The 10594-nt window shown below is 45.5% G+C and overlaps 1 pseudogene; it reads left to right on the top strand.

Annotated features, from left to right (window-relative positions):
• Positions 1 to 5217: 5217 nt before the first annotated feature.
• On the top strand, positions 5218 to 10301 carry LOC123103051 (peptidyl-prolyl cis-trans isomerase FKBP42-like; annotated as a pseudogene).
• Positions 10302 to 10594: the final 293 nt, after the last annotated feature.

Here is a 10594-nt window from a genome sequence, read left to right as displayed (position 1 = left end):
TAGAGTGGGCAGCGTTGGGGGCCCGCGTCCGCCTGTATTATCCTCCCCAGTATCTTCCTTCAAGGGCTCCGGGCAAGGTGCGACCTGGAGCATCTTTTCCAATACCGGATTGTCCAAACCCTCAGGGAGGGGGGCCGAACACCGAATCAACTTCGCCTTTGTTATCCAGTCCTGGTCAAAAAGCGAACTCTCAGAAATAACTTCGTAACAAATGAGAGATAGTATGTTCGGCCGGAAGATTCCTTACCTGTTCGGCGGCGCGGTTACTGCTCAGGCCCACGTCCTCGGTGATTTCCGGACACTCTACTTGAGGTCCGAAGAATGACTTGTACATCTCCTCGTGCGTCAGGCCGAGGAAATTTTGAATGACACGCGGTCCCTCGGGATTGAACTCCCACAAGCGAAGGGGCCGACATTTGCAAGGCTGGACTTGACGAACCAGCATAACTTGTATTACCGCAACCAAACTAAAATCTCCATTGAAGAGATCTCGGATGCGGCTTTGCAGTATAGGCACGTCCTTGGCTGGACCCCAGCTCAGACCTCTGCTGATCCATGACATCAGTTGTGGTGGAGGGCCCGAGAGGAAAACATGGGCGGCCGCCCACTTGGCACTTCTAGGAGCCGTGATGTAGAACCACTCCTGTTGCCACAATTCATACACCTCTGGGATGGAACCTTTGGGCCATGGAGCTCCCGTCATCTTGCGTATTGAGGCACCTCCGCACACTGCATGTTGCCCCTCGATCATCTTCGGCTTTACTTCAAAGGTCTTGAGCCACAGGCCAAAGTGAGGGGTAACCCGGAGGAAGGCCTCACACACGACAATTAATGTCATGATATGAAGAAAGGAGTCCGAAGCTAGATCATGGAAATCTAGCCCGTAATAAAACATCAAACCCCTGACGAAAGGATCCAGAGCAAGGCCTAGACCTTGGAGGAAGTGGGAGACGAACACGATGTTCTCGTTGGGTTCGAGGGAGGGGACGGCCTGCCCTCAGGCAGGCAACCGATGCAAAACCTCGGCGGTCAGATATCTGGCCTCCCTCAACTTTTTGATGTCTTCCTCCATGATGGAGGAAGGCATCCATCGGCCTTGAAGACTAGATCCGGACATGATTGAAGGTTTGGAGCACCTGACCTGAACTTTGGGCGTTTGAGCTTGAGGTGGGGGAAGGATTCGATTGAGCACGGGAGGGAAAAAATAAAAGCCTTGTCCCTTTATAAAGAGGGTGCACATCAGGCATCCTCTCCGTGGCCGTTTGGACTTGCCTATAGTCTAGGAGTCCTAGAAGCGGTTGGGTTACCCACGCCCATATTGATGAGAATCCCGGAATAAGGGGACACGATCTCTGCTTTAACAAGACGTGCCAAGGAAACCGCCTCGCATGACACGCCGAGGTGGGACAATAAAACGATTCGAATAAAGGATTGGCCATGGTGTGATGTCACACTACGGAATATGTCAGCAGATTAGATTTGTGTAAATATTATTCTCTCTATGGCAATATGTGGAAACTTATTTTGCAGAGCCGGACACTATCTTTGTGTTCAAAATCTTCTATGAAGTACTTGGAGGAGGAACCCGCCTTGCAATGCCGAAGACAATCTGCGCGCCGGACTCGTCGTCATTGAAGCCTGGTTCAGGGGCTACTGAGGGAGTCCTAGATTAGGGGGTGTCCGTATGGCCAGACTATACCTTCAGCCGGACTCCTGGACTATGAAGATACAAGATTGAAGACTTCGTCCCGTGTCCGGAAGGGACTTTCCTTGGCGTGGAAGGCAAGCTTGGCGATACGGATATGTAGATCTCCTACCATTGTAACCGACTTTGTGTAACCCTAACCCTCTCCGGTGTCTATATAAACCGGAGGGTTTTAGTCCGTAGGACAACATACAGAACAACAATCATACCATAGGCTAGCTTATAGGGTTTAGCCTCTCCGATCTCGTGGTAGATCTACTCTTGTACCACCCATATCATCAATATTAATTAAGCAAGACGTAGGGTTTTACCTCCATCAAGAGGGCCCGAACCTGGGTAAAACTTCGTGTCCCTTGCCTCCTGTTACCATCCGGCCTAGACGCACAGTTCGGGACCCCCTACCCGAGATCCGCCGGTTTTGACATCGACACTCCCCAACACTCAACTCTCTCTCACAGGATTTGGATTTGGTGGAAAGAAGATTTGAGTGGAAAGCAACTTGGGGAAGGCTAGAGATCAAGATTCATATGGTTGGAATGGAATATCTTGACCTCAACACAAGTGTAGGTGGTTCTCTCTCAGAAAATGTGTATTGGAAGTGTAGGTATGTTCTGATGTCTCTCCCCACAAATGAAGAGTGGGTGGAGGGGTATATATAGCCTCCACACAAAATCTAACTGTTACACACAATTTGCCAAACTCGGTCGGACCGAATGGTTAAACTCGGCCGGACCGATTCAGCAAACCTAGTGACCGTTAGGATTTTCGGTGGGACTGATATGCAACTCGGTAGGACCGATATGGTTAGGGTTAGGGCATAACGTAATCTCGATGTGACCGATTACACAAACTCGGTGGGACCGATTTTGGTAATAAGCTAACCAGAGAGTTGGTCAGGCAAACTCGGTGAGACCGATTACACAAACTCGGTGGGACCGATTTTGGTAATAAGCTAACCAGAGAGTTGGTCAGGCAAACTCGGTGAGACCGATTACACAAACTCAGTGGGACCGATTTTGGTAATAAGCTAACCAGAGGATTTGCATTGTAATCTCGGTAGTACAGATTGCTCAAACTCGGTGAGATCGATTTTGGTAATGGACATACATAGAGAGATTACAATCCCATCTCGGTGAGACCGAGATCCCTATCGGTGAAACCGATTTGCTAGGGTTTGTGGCAATGGCTATGACATTTGAAACTCGGTGACGCCGGATAGATAGAATCGGTGGGGCCGAGTTTGACTTTTGGTTTAGGTCATATGTGGATGTGGGAAGGTAGTTGAGGGTTTTGGAGCATATCACTAAGCACTTTGAGCAAGCAAGCCATTAAGCAATACCTCATCCCCTCTTGATAGTATTGGCTTTTCCTATAGACTCAATGTGATCTTGGATCACTAAAATAGAAAATGTAGAGTCTTGATCTTGAAGCTTGAGCCAATCCTTTGTCCTTAGCATCTTGAAGGGGTTCCACATCCTCTAGTCCATGCCACTCCATTGTTGAACTTATCTGAAACATACTAGGTAAAAGTGTTAGTCCAACAAGAGATATGTTGATATTAATTACCAAAACCACACAGGGAGCACTTGTGCTTTCACTTACCCCGAGATGCACGCCATCTTCCGTCACCGGGATTGAAACAGGTTCAACATCCCCCAAACATTGTCTTCACACAGCTGGCCTTCATCTACCGAGCTGCCTCCGATGTGATGTTAACCAGCTTAGTCTTGGAAATGATGAAGGAGTTGGCCGACCTGCACACAAGAAGGATTCCCACGCAGCCAACCTCTTGGCAGGTAGGAAAATTTCTTGCGCCGCGTCTCAAAAGTCTTCCTGTCCGGCTCTGACAAGCCAGACCTGTCTTATCCACGGGCCCACCTGGCCACGTTCTTGCCTTGACTTGATGGTCAACAAGACATGCGAGAGTGGGGTTGGGGCCCACTCAGGTCATGTCCCATCAGTAGTGGACCTGCGCCTTGATTCCTGCACGAGGGTTAACATTGACCCCTCAATCCATGTGCGTCATTAGCGCTACAATGGGGGTGCGAAGGGATTTACTGTCATGCGCCATGTTTAACCTGCCACCGCTTCACTTCCCCCTTCCCCTATGCGAGGTAGGAAGCAAGACGAGGAAGGGTTTATGCTCCCATCCCCCCACACTTCATATTTTTCCTTGCGCCCAAACTCTCTAGTGCCCTAGCATTCTGCACCTCCACTGCTTCCCGCGCGCACGCTGCCATCACCCCACAACACCGCCGCATTGCCATGGCGGGACAACGTTGCCTGAAGAAGGACGACCAGCCCGTCAACACTGGAAAGGGCGCCATCACAGATCTCAAAGGTGGCTTCACTCACCAAGGGGAAATGAAAGTCGTCGACGGTGATGCGTGGCCAGCTGGACCGTCTCTCCACCGCGAGGTACCTGCTGACGCCGAAGGTCGCATTCACGCGGTCTGGGCTCAACTCGTCCATGGCACCGCCATGGCCAAAACCATCCCCCACCCTATCAACGATAACGAGTGGGTATGTTTGTCCCATTCCTTCTCTAGGGGCTGGGGTTACTATCCACACCCTTTCTTAGGGTCTTCTTCACTTTTACTGTCTCCAACTCCATCATCTTTCACCGAACTCCATCCTTCACATCGTGTGCTTTGTCATGCTTTGTGAATCCTTCCGTTGCTGCCAGCCGCACCTCGGTCTGTGGAGAGGAGAGGATATGAGATGTGGTGTGGTGCGGACAACGTCGAAGCCGCACTTAAATACCCATGGGCAGGTGAACGGACGTGCACCTCCTTTCAATCCGGTGCATGAGTCGGGGTAGGCTCCCCAGGCGCCTTGCCGAAATTGCATTGAAGTGGGGTCGTTCGCCGATTCATCCGGGAGCGTTGCTCTGGCTGACATCATGTTGTGAAGTCACGCACGCTCTGAAACAACTTGACCGATATGAATATGCGGCAACCGCTTCGCACGAGAGGTTTTTTTCCGCGCATACGTGTGACTTGCGTCCGGTTTATGGCCAGACAAGCGGACGTGTCCGTAGACCGATGATGCATCGCGTTGGATTATTTGCGGTGTCCGGACACATCGGTCCAAAAGTTTACTTGCATTTTGAGGGTGCCTTAAGGCTAGTCATAGTGGGAAGTAACTTAGACTAGTGTCTTGCGAATGACACTAGTCTATGTTACTACCTTTATAGTGCAAAGTGTTATAGAAATAGTAACATATATGGTTGCATTTATTAGCTTATAGACTTAACTTTTTTTGAGAAATACTATGCGATGGTAACATAATATATTACTCCAAATATTTCTTTCCTCATTAACTAGCTGTCATATAAGCAAATTTGTCTTGAAATATGTTATGTTACTTGCTATGTTACTCCCACCATGACCAGCCTAACTGAAAATAGACCGAATCGAATTTCCCCAAATCCAAAATCGTTGACCGGACCTGAAAGAAAAAGCCCGAATTAAACGGAGGTAAACACCCCTGCTTCACAGATTGCAAGTCGAGGAAGTGACCATCTGCTCTGCTCTCCTGATCTCCTCGACTCCTCCGCCTCCCAACCAACCACGCCCGGCGTGTCTGCCCGCCTGCAGCGATTGCCGCCATGCCCGAAGATGCCGCGCCAATAGCCCCCGCCCCCGCTTCTGATCCTACCGCTGGTGAGTGAGCCTCTTCCAGCTCTGCGGGACTGCCGCCTAGCGAAATTCTCACTTCCTTTTTGTTCGTGCTGCGGGCTCTGAATTTCCGTCATGTTAAGCTTTCAATTCAGCGAGAGCACTTTTCTCTTGCAAATTCGGTGTGGAATTCCTGTGCCGACTTTTATTTCGTTTTTTTTTGAAACAAGGCAAAAGATTTGCCATTTTCATTGATTAAGAGAGAAGTTTTAGAGGTTTAAGGCCCATGGCCGAATTACAATAATCACTCTCGCGGCATTACATTACTCAAGTGCTTCGCCCCGGCAATACTCCAAAGCGAGGTTTCCTCCTTAATCCTAGTGACAATGACACCCACTGGAACGGCCTCGTTACGGAAGATCCGTGCATTCCTCTCTTTCCACAATTCCCAACAGATGAGAAGCATCAAGGAAGCAAGTGGCTTTCGCGATTGGGTCTTCCTGTTAGCATTGTAGCTCCACCACTCTTTGACGGAAGTCGCGTCACTCCAATTAGAAGGATGCACATCCTGGAGACCAAGCCAATCTTTGACCATGCGCCAAACTCTAATAGTGTATCGGCATTGGAATAGTAGGTGGGCCGCCGACTCCTGGACTTGTTTGCATAGTGGACAAAGATTACAGTTTGGCCACCCACGACGTTGAAGCCTGTCCGCCGTCCAAATCCTATTGTTGATTGCCAGCCATGCGAAGAACTTACATTTAGGAGGAGCCCAAATCTTCCAAACGGTCGGGATCATGGTTGTGTCAGTATGGCCCAAGAATTGCGCCTTGTAGGCCGACGCCGCTGAGTAGAGACTGTCAGTAGTGAATTTCCATGTTATGTTGTCGGGTGTGTCGACGTCGAGGTTGACGTGGGAGACCCTCTCCCAAAGGGTGACAAACTCAACAAGGTGTTCGACGGCTTTTATTTCGTTTTGAAAAAGAAAGCAATTAGTCACGCTATATTCGATCTAAGGGCAATCTGAGGATACATGAACCAAATCGCTTTGTATGTTGCTGGAGCAGCGAAGTGAATTAGTAGTGTTTTTTTGCGGATATAATTAGTAGTGTTTATTGCACACACTGCAGGTTAATGTTCTGCTCCCCTTCTTTAATCTGTGCGCAAAAGAAGTTGAAATGTAATACTAGCACATTTCTTTTTTCTGAATCTGATTGCGCTTTGTGAAGGCAATGGAATTAGTTTCAGTAGGGGCTTGTAGCACAACTCAATGCTAAGATTACATATTTTAATTTCTGAAGCTTGTGCTTCACACTTAACAGGACCACGTAATGTTACTTGATACCACAAAGTAACAATACGAGATGCTACAAAATATGCAAATCTGTACCAAGATGACGAATAAGTTCTAAAACCTCACTGCCTTTTGCCCATTGATGCTGATTTATGTTCTGATAATTTTAGGTTCTAGTGATGATGAGATAACAGTAGAGGATGCTTCTTTTGCGCGTACTGAACTCCCCCAAGATGGCAGTCCCCACCTGTCGTAACAACTGATATGGAAGTTCTCCATGATAAAGTTAAGAAGCAAGTCATTAAAGAAGGCCATGGGAAGATACCCTCAAAATTTTCTACGTGCTTTGGTAAGTATGACACAAATATTTGAGTCTTGGTTATGTCGTTGATTTCTAGAATGATGGTACCAATCTATACAACCCGCTCTAGTCTTCCTCGTATATTATAATTCACTTAATTAACATGTTCACTGGTACCATGCCAGAAGGTTGTTATCATATATCCTGATAGCCTAGAAAAGCATTCCAAGCTTTTTTTTTTTGAAGGAAATTCAAACTTCAAATATTCGGTAATCCTGATTGATGACCATCAGATGGCACTCACCCCATCTACAGTTTTAGTTCATATAACTGGTTACGAGGGCATAATCTCTGTAACTTTGTACTGCATGTGTCATGTTTTATTCATCACCGTTTCCTGCCTTCTTACTTGTATTTGACATTGAAATGTAATGCCCCTTTTGTTTATCCTTTTTCCCCTTTAAGTGGGTAATGACATCGATTTACTTTTCTCCTCTCATATTTCAGCTTTGCTCTTTTGTTATGCATATGTAGGCTGCGTCTGTAAAGGACATTAATATATTTGTCTGTTCAGGATCTTGATTGAAGTGGATCTTACTTTAATTTGTCAGTATGCTGTCCTGTCTAAGTTTCAGAGGATGTATATATTTAGATATTTATTTGGTGGTTTGAAGGAGATAACTGTGAAATAATGGTTGTTTCCAACCTTGATTTACAGTGCATTACAGAGCATGGGTACAAAGCTCTATGCATAAATTTGAGGATACCTGGCAAGAACAGCATCCAGTTGAAATTGTCATCGGAAAAGGTACAAATACATTTATTTCACTTATTTTATCCTCAGTTTGTCTCTGCTGCATACATTTCATTTATAATTTCAATCCGGTGCAGGGCTGTAAGATTCAGATTCGGACTTATTTTGGTAATATTCTGGTTTTCTAGTGGTATGAGGTTGATTTTAAGAGGGAAGGTTATTAAAGTAGTTAGTTTATTATTAGTCCACCAGTTGGTTGCTAGTCACACCTTACCTTGCTATTGTAATAAAATCTTATATATCTAAATAGCTAGTCCCCACTAAGATATTTCTCTCAACATGCAAGCATGCCACCTCATCATTCAACATGCATAAGAAAAGGCCCACCTCAACATGCAACTATGCATATTAAAAATCCACTACGACATGCATGCATGTAAAAATTTCATTTTTTATGCTATTTACATTTAATTCTTATATACTTTCAGAAACTATTGTTTCAAGAATTCATGTTCCATATAATCAAAATCTCATTGAAATATTGCAAACATTCCCGCAACAACGTGCGGGGCATCATCTAGTTTGAAGAGTTTGCATTCGCATTACTTTTATAAAATCACTTGCTAGCTGAGTGTATCAAATAACTATCAAAGGCAATTGCCTGTGTAGTAATTTTGAAGTATTCTGTTTTCATCTACAGAGAAAAAGCAAATGTCTGGTTTGGGTATTGGTGTTGGTCACATGAAAAGTGGGGAACGTGCACTGTTGCATGTTAGCTGGGAGCTAGGCTATGGGAAAGAAGGAAGCTTTTCATTCCCGAATGTCCCTCCATCAGCAGACCTTATATATGAAGTTGAACTCATTGGTTTTGATGATGCTAAAGAGGTAATGGCAAGCACCCTCACCTGCCCCATCACCACTCCAACCAAAGAATGGCTTAATAAAGAAATAGAGCCAATTTTTTAAATGTAGAACACTAATCGGTTGCTTTGATACTTTTGGTAGTAGACTGAGATGTCTGAATAGCTTATTACAATTTTAATTACCCTTTCTCAGACACTGGATTTTTCTAAGAAAAACTTATAATCATGGCAACGTGTCTGAATAAATCAGGGAAAAGCTCGTAGTGACATGACGGTAGAAGAGAGGATTGAAGCAGCGGATAGGAGGAAGCTTGAGGGCAACGATTACTTTAAAGAGAAGAAATTTGAGGAGGCTATGCAGCAATATGAGATGGTTAGTGATCTGCTTTACTTGGAAATTTTCAACATTTTTATTTTTTGAGATGCTCGAGCTGATGGTGTTCTACTGCTTTCTCTTTTCCAGGCTGTTGCGTATATGGGAGATGATTTCATGTTTCAGTTGTTTGGGAAGTACAGAGATATGGCTTTGGCTGTGAAAAACCCGTGCCATCTCAACATGGCTGCTTGCCTGATCAAACAAAAGAGATTTGACGAAGCTATCGCACAGTGTAGCATTGTAAGTTCATCAGTTCTATATTATTTCATGAACTTCACTCTTTCACTCATCGCTTACATCACTTGAGGTCCTCTAGTTTGGATCTCTGTATAGCTTTGCATAAAGTAGATATTTGGTTTGATATTCAAATTTTCGAAAACACTAGACTATACTTGTGATATGCGAGAACATGTGTCTAGCATGGCAGTCAGACCTCCGAGTATGGGGCTAGTGACCAGGGCTTGAACCCCGGTTCTCACAAAAAAGTCCCCCTGCTTTGTGTTCCCTGTGTGTGTGCAAGGGTTGACCATTGCGCCGCTGTAGCAGGTGTGGGACGGTGTTTGGGGCCTTTTCTCGACGTAAGAAGTACAATTCCTTCGGGTTTGTTCCCCCAAGGGTTCAACTCTTTTTTGTGGTTATTATATTTATATTATATTTTTGTGAATGATTTATAGTTATTATATGCAAGCATTTATGGACCAAATAAGGGTAGAATGCTCTCCTTGCATTATAAGTATCAGTCTGTGATGGTATTTTAGAATTTAAAATAGTTTGGCTGAGCTGCTTATGTTTTTGCTCCTAACTTTAATTTAAATCATCACAAAGTTGGTATGCCTTGATATTGGCCGGCTGAATAATCTCGTGTTGTACTGCAATTTTGCCCCTTATTTTTGTGGAAAGACTCGACCAGTTACTGTTTAGATGATCTATCATTGCATAATACTATTTTCCAGGTGCTGTCAGAGGACGAAACCAACGTGAAAGCGCTGTTCAGACGTGGAAAAGCTAGAGCCGAGCTTGGACAGACAGAATCAGCGAGGGAGGACTTCCTGAAAGCCAAGAAACACTCCCCGGAAGACAAGGAGATCATGCGGGAGCTTCGGTCGCTGGCGGAACAAGATAAAGCGATGTACCAGAAGCAGAGGGAGCTATACAAAGGTCTGTTTGGGCCGAGGCCTCAGCCCAAACCTAAGGCCAAAAATTTCGCCGTCCTCTTCTGGCAGTGGCTGGTGTCACTGGTCCGTTATCTTGCCAGGATGTTCACGCGCAAGAATGACTAGGAAGGTCCGTGTGAGTCTAGTTGACTCTGATGCAAGTGCTACTGACGACATACCGACACGACAAGGGAAAACCTGATGATATATCTATAGCTTGTGGTTAAGAGACAACCTTCTTCTATATATACTTGAGTATAATTGTTTTGGTATGGAGTTTTGCCGGGCACTTTGGACTGGAGGGGATGGTCTCTTTGTGTTTGTTATGAAGATTGGAACTGCAGTTTCAGTTTCAGAATCCACTTGGATAACAGTGATTCACCGGGAAGGCAGAGTGTTCAGGGCCTAAGATCTAGCATATCTCGTGTTGTATTACTACTGTTTACAAGGACATGATTCTGGTGAGCCTGCTTGATTACACGGTGTAAACACTCGACTCCCTCCCCTAAAAAGAAGACTCAACTCCC

Source organism: Triticum aestivum, chromosome 5A (genome assembly GCF_018294505.1).
Source record: "Triticum aestivum cultivar Chinese Spring chromosome 5A, IWGSC CS RefSeq v2.1, whole genome shotgun sequence".
NCBI lineage: Eukaryota > Viridiplantae > Streptophyta > Magnoliopsida > Poales > Poaceae > Triticum > Triticum aestivum.
The sequence above is the reverse complement of the archived record's forward strand: the minus strand, read 5'-3'. Positions and strand labels throughout refer to the sequence as shown.